Consider the following 6,427-nt stretch of genomic DNA (forward strand, 5'->3'; position numbering starts at 1 on the left):
CCAGAATCACAAATGAATATGTGTTGGAAGAACTACAAGCAGAATGCACCTTAGGAGCCAGGGTGGCCAGACTTCACCTCTCATACTTTGGATAAATTCTGTGTTGAGCAGGAAAATGTCCTAGGCCACTTTTCCATGAAATACAGCTTAGTAGTTTTAGCCCCCTAGTTAATCACCATTTAGAAGTTTGAACTTATTTTCAATGAAGTCCAACATGAAAATGCTTTAAGAACCAGATTAAAGTGCACTACTTTGGTTAATATGGGAGTTGGAGGCCTTGAACCCTACATGCTGCATGGCGGTAGTATCTAGGGTGCCCTCAGAGACTCCTGAACATGGTTTGTTATCCATATCTAGGACCCAATGGTGGTTCCTGGCAGGTGGCTTACAGAGTCAATGACATCCAGCAGAAGACAGAGAATCCCCTGAGGTGACACCTACCAGATGCCAGAATGGTAATAGGGCTCAGGTAAGCAGATTTACCTAGCCACATACTCCCTGAGCACTTGCAGCTACACAGAGCAGCATTGATGTGTCTTTAAAAAGGTAATGAATTGGAATGAGTTGCAAAATCCTACAAATCATTATTCTTGTTATTGTAGTTAGGTGCTGTTGAGTCAATTCTGACTCATATCAACCTAATGTACAAAAAATGAAACACTGAATAGTCCTGAGACATCCTCACAATTGTTATTATATTTGAGCCCATTGTTGCAGCCAATGTGTCAGTATGTCTCATTATGGGTCTTCCTTTTTTTTTTTTGGTGACACTCCACTTTACCAAGCATGAAGGCTTTCTCCAGGAACTAACTGGTCCCTCCTAACATGTTCAAAGTACATGAGATGAAGTCTCGCTTCTAAGGAGTTCTCTGGCTGTAATTCCAAAACAGATTTGTTTACTCTTCTGGAAGTCTAATATACTTTTGATGCTCACCCCCAACACCATAATTCAAATGCATCAATTCTTCTATGGTCTTCCTTATTCATTGTCTAGCTTTCATATACTTATGAGGCAATAAGTCAAGCATGCCTTATATGACATCTTTACTCTTTAACACTTTAAAGAAATCCTTAGAAGTAGATGTGCTCAGTGCAAAGTAATTGAAATCCTTGAGAACTTCAATCTTTTCTCTCTTTGTCATGATGTTTATTGACCCAGTTGTGAAGATTTTTGTTCTCATTACATTGAGTTGTGGTCCATGCGGAAGGCTGTATTCTTTGAAGTTTTTCAGCAAATGCCTTCACATTCAGCAGTCAAGGTTGTGTCACCTGCATACTGCAAGTTGGTAATGAGCCTTCCTTAAATATTTTTGCTTGCTTTGTTTATGATGTTCTTGATATCATCCACAAATGCTCTAGTCTTAGGTCATTAGTGTTCAGTCATCAAATCTGTTCTTGAGATGGTCTCTAAATTCACATGATATATAGTCACAGCCATATTTTGACTCTCACGGAGTGCCTTTCAACCTAAGGAGCTCATCTTCTGAGGAGCACTATATCTGACAATGCTGCACTGCTGGTTATAAGGTTTATTGTGAACCACCTATTCCTTCTTCCTAGTCTTTTCTTAGTTTGGAAGCTCCACTGAAACCTGTCCAGCATGGGTGACACCTTTTTTTTTTTTATCTCCAAACAAGCAAAACTAAACATAGTGATCTATGTATATTTGAAAAACTAATCAATTAAAAGGAGCAAGGTAATGACAATCACAATGAGCACATAGATAAAAGCAATACATTGCTTTGTTGCTGTTGTTAAGTGCCATCGAATTGGTTCTGATTCATAGTGACGCTTTATAGAGTTTCTGAGGAGCAAATGGTGAACTTGAACCACCAACATTGTGGTTCAAACCAACCTTGCAGTCCAGCACATTAACCCACAGTGCCACATCAGGACACCACAACACACTATAATGTGCTATTTATTTCTGGTTGGGAAGTAGGTTCATGGGTGTATTTTAATATTATGCTACTATTTTCTTTTTGATAGGTCAAATATTACACAATAAAAAATATTTAAAGTGTGATCAATAGATCCAGAGTGAGTTCATTAAAATTCCTAGGGATTAGACAGTGCTCTGATAAGGTATAAACTCTACGTCACCTAAGGGAAGTCTGCCTGGATTTGATCTTTCTGTATATATTTTGAAGGTGTTAAGGAGTTGAATGTGGTGTGTGAGAGCAAGAGGTGACTATAGGGTTTGGGTTCTGACCAAATGAGGAAGACTAGAAAAGGTGCAAGTTAGAGTTCTGTTTGGAGCATGTAAATTTGAGATACATACGATACTTCTTAGTGATGCTAAAATGCAGGGAAAGATGCAAAGATATGGAGATTTAGAGATAAGAGAAATGAGGAAGGTCCAGCAAGGAGTCAAAGTACAGCCACTGAGGTAAGAGGAAACCAAGGTAGACAGTGAAGAAACTTCAAGAAGAAAGGATTGGTTAGTGACTAATGACAAATTAGATGAGGATGGAGAGATGACCATTAGATCTGGGAAAACTTTAGGCTATTGGAGACCTTGACCAGAGTAACTCCTGTGGAGAAGTGGGGCAAAGGCCTGATTAGAATGCATTCAGGAGTGAATGGGAAGGAAAGCATTAGAGTAAAAAACCACTGGGTTTTGTTTTCAAGATGAGCAAACAATTAGATCTAGACTTGGAGGTAGAAGTGAAGTAAAGTTTTTTCTTTTTAAGAATCTTTTCAAAAAGATACAAAGATTTTTCTTTTAAGATGGTAGAAATGACAATGTGTTTGTATGCTGATGAGAATAATCCTTTGTTAAGGGAAAAGTTGTTGATGCAAGAGAGTGATGAGAACATTGCTGTAGCATGTCCTTGAATAAATAGACAGAAGGAAGCATAGTATTTCCCTTAGAAGTGGAGAGTCCATGTACCTACAATGACCAGGAATTAAGAAGGAGTGTGGATCACAGAGACAGATAGGAGGGATAGATAGAGTATGAGCAGGTTGTATCAGCTTTCTCAGTGAAACAGCAAAAAAGTTCATCATAAGAGTGGGGATCGAGTGATAGAGATTGGTGGAAGCCCAAGACTATGGTCTTTAATCACCTTTCAGATCTGGAAATGAATTCACCCCGAGGACTCAATTTTCAACCAAACAATATACAAGGCTCTAAGAAAAATGTAACACTAATGAGGTACATGCTCTTTAGAAGAATCAATCATCTGAGGCCAAAAGGACCAAGTTCAAAAGGGTTAGAAAGAAGGAGGAATGGAAACAGGAACCCAAGGTGGAAGCGGGTTATATGATGCTACACTGAGGGGATTGCAATCAATGAGATGCAATAAAATGTGTACAATACTGAGTGGAAAACTGATCTGCTCTGTAAACCTTCACCCAACACACAATAAAAAGTTAGAAAAAACTAGAAGAAGAGAGACAAGGTGTGTAAACTAGGCATTTAGAAGACTGGAGAGCTGATGGACTAGATAAATGTATTCTGACTTCTCCACAGAACTAAGACCCTTTGTGAGATTCATGATCACACACTTAAAATGAGCCCAACCAATGTGGTAGTGTGTTGTTCTTCAGAAGTGCTGGGTTGTACTGGTAAAGGAATGCAGTACAAGAGGGGAATTTTACCAGCACTTGCAGGTGAGTATGACATGAAAAGCTGCAGACAATAAGAATTGAGTGTGGATTTTGATGTTGACCTTTGGACTACTATCCATAAGGCTGTGCACTTTAAAAAACCATTTGATGCATGTATACATTTCCTATTGCTGTTGTAACAAACTACCACAAACTTAGTGATTTAAAACTGCTAATAGCGTAGTGGTTACGAATCGGGCTGCGAACCTTAAGGTCAGCGGTTCGAAACTACCAGCCGCTCCGCGGGAGAAAGATGAGGCTTTCTACTCCCGTAAGGATTTACACCCTCGGAAACCCTGTACAGGGTCGCTATGGGTCAGAACCGACTCGAAGGCACTTAACAACAACAACAACAATGTGTCTTTCAGTTCTATATCCCAGAAGTCTGATATAAGTCTTACTGGGTCAAAATCAAGGTGTTGAAGAAATGCATTCCTTTCTGTAGGGTATAGGGGAGAACCAGCTTGCCTTTTTCTGCACTGGGAGACCATCATATTCTTGAATACCTGGCTTTGTTCAAACCCAGAAATGATGGGTCAAGTCTCTCTCACATTGCATCTCTCTGTCCCCCTTTTCAGCTTCCTTATTCCGTTTTTAAGAACTCTATACATAGGACTTCATCTCTCATTCTTTGGAGCTCTGGTAGCGTAGTGGTTACGAATCGGGCAGCAAACCGCAAGGTCAGCAGTTCGAAACTACCAGCTGTTCCGCGGGAGAAAGATGAGGCTTTCTGCTCCCGTAAAGATTTACAGCCTCGGAAACCCTGCTCAGGGTCGCTATGGGTCGGAACCGACTCGACGGCACTTAACAACAACAACAACATACATAGGACTTCATCTCTCATTCTTTGGACATAGTATAAGGAGGGACCAGTCCCTGAAGAAAGACGTTATGCCTAGTAACAACAAACAGAAAGACCCCAATCAAGATGGATTGACAACGTGGCTGCAACAATGGGATCAGCTCTAACAAAAGGTTGTGAGGATGGCTCAGGACTGATCAGTGTTTCGTTCCATTTTGCATAGGGTCAGTATGAGTGGAAACTGACTCCACAGCACCTACCAACTACAACATACAAAGGAGTCCAGCTGTGACACTGTAGGAGAAGCACTGAACTGCTAACCACAAGATCAGTGCTTCAAATTCATCAGCTGCAACTTAGAAACCCTCAACAGTGCTTAACAACCACAACATACACAAATTTGGCTCAGTAGGATAATCCAACACAATCTTATTAATTGAAGGTGATTAAGGATCTCTTAATGACACAAAAAGTTAAGCACTAAACTATAAGCTAGAAGGTTGACAGTTGGAACACACTTAGAGGTGCCTTGCAAGATAGGTCTAGTGATCAACAACTTGAAAACCTTATGAGCAATTCTACTCCACACACCTGGGTTACCACAAGTTTGAATCCACTGGAATATGACAAGGAATTGGGGAGTAAAGTGTAGGCATTTATTTGTTTATTTCATGGCCCTTAGAAATATGTATTTACATTCCTACTGATTGGATTGAGAACACAGGATTCTCTCAATATTTTCCCTAAGGAGAAAAAAATTTTTGTGTTTCTGTTTTTCTTTCGTACCTTTCAGAGGTAAGGGATGGTAATCTCTCTCCTCTATATAAAAGGAAAACTCTAATGCCCTTTCTTCTCTTATGTAGTGCCCAACTACTCCAATAGAATAGACCTAGTTTCATCATATCACCACAGGATTAAGTCCTAGGGCAAGAAGAGTCAACTTATTGTTGTTGTTAGCTGTCATCAAGTCAGTGCCAACTCATAGTGACCCTATGCACAACAGGACAAAATACTGCCTGGTCCTGCATCAACCTCACAATCATTGCTACATTTGAGCCCATTGCTGCTGCCACTGTACCAATCCATTTAGTTGGGTGCCTTCCTCTTTTTCTCCAACCCTCTGCTTTACCAATATGATATCCTTAACCAGGAACAATATATGCAAAGTATGAGAGGCAAAGTCTAGTCATCCTAGCTTCCAGGGAGTATTCTGACTGTACCTCTTCCAACACAGATTGGTTTATTCTTTTAGCAGTCCATGGCACGTTTAATATACTCCTCCAACACCAAAATTCAAATGCATCAATTCTTCTATGGGCTTCTTTATTCACTGTCCAACTTTCACATGCATATGAGGTTATTGAAAATACCAGGGCTTGGGTCAGGTGCACCTTAGTCCTTAAACTGACATTTTTGTTCTTCAACACTTCAAAGAGGTCTTGTACATTAAATTTGCCTAATGCAATATGTCATTTAATTTCTTGACTGCTGCTTCCATGAGTGTTGATTGTTGATCTGAGCAAAATGAAGTCTTTTGCAACTTTAATGCTTTTTCTATTTATATGGAGTGAGGATATTTGTCTTCTTCTCATTCAGGTGCAATTCATACCAAAGACTGTGGTCTCTAATCTTCATCTGTAAGTACTTTAAGTCCACTTCACTTTCAGCAAGCAAGTTTGTATCATAAGCATATCACAGTTGTTAATGAGTCTTCTTCAAACCCTGATGCCACATTTTTATTAAAAAATCAGCTTCACTGCCAGAACAAACAATATGGCAGATCGGGTGGAAGTGCAGTGACAGCAACAACACAGAATACCAGACCAAGCAGGCTCAGGGGATGGTGCCAGAACTCTGAACCACATAGAAAGGAATATTTAGAAGGTTGGAAGGTTTACAGCTAGGGGAATTGGTAGCAGAAGCAAGAAATCCATTGCTTTCTAATTCAAGATGCTCAGCTACTCCCAGAGCCGCCATCTTGGGTGAGACCAAGCAGGAGAAGGATCAGAGTAC

This window comes from Chrysochloris asiatica, unplaced genomic scaffold (genome assembly GCF_000296735.1).
Source record: "Chrysochloris asiatica unplaced genomic scaffold, ChrAsi1.0 scaffold00033, whole genome shotgun sequence".
In the NCBI taxonomy this organism is placed as follows: Eukaryota; Metazoa; Chordata; class Mammalia; order Afrosoricida; family Chrysochloridae; genus Chrysochloris; species Chrysochloris asiatica.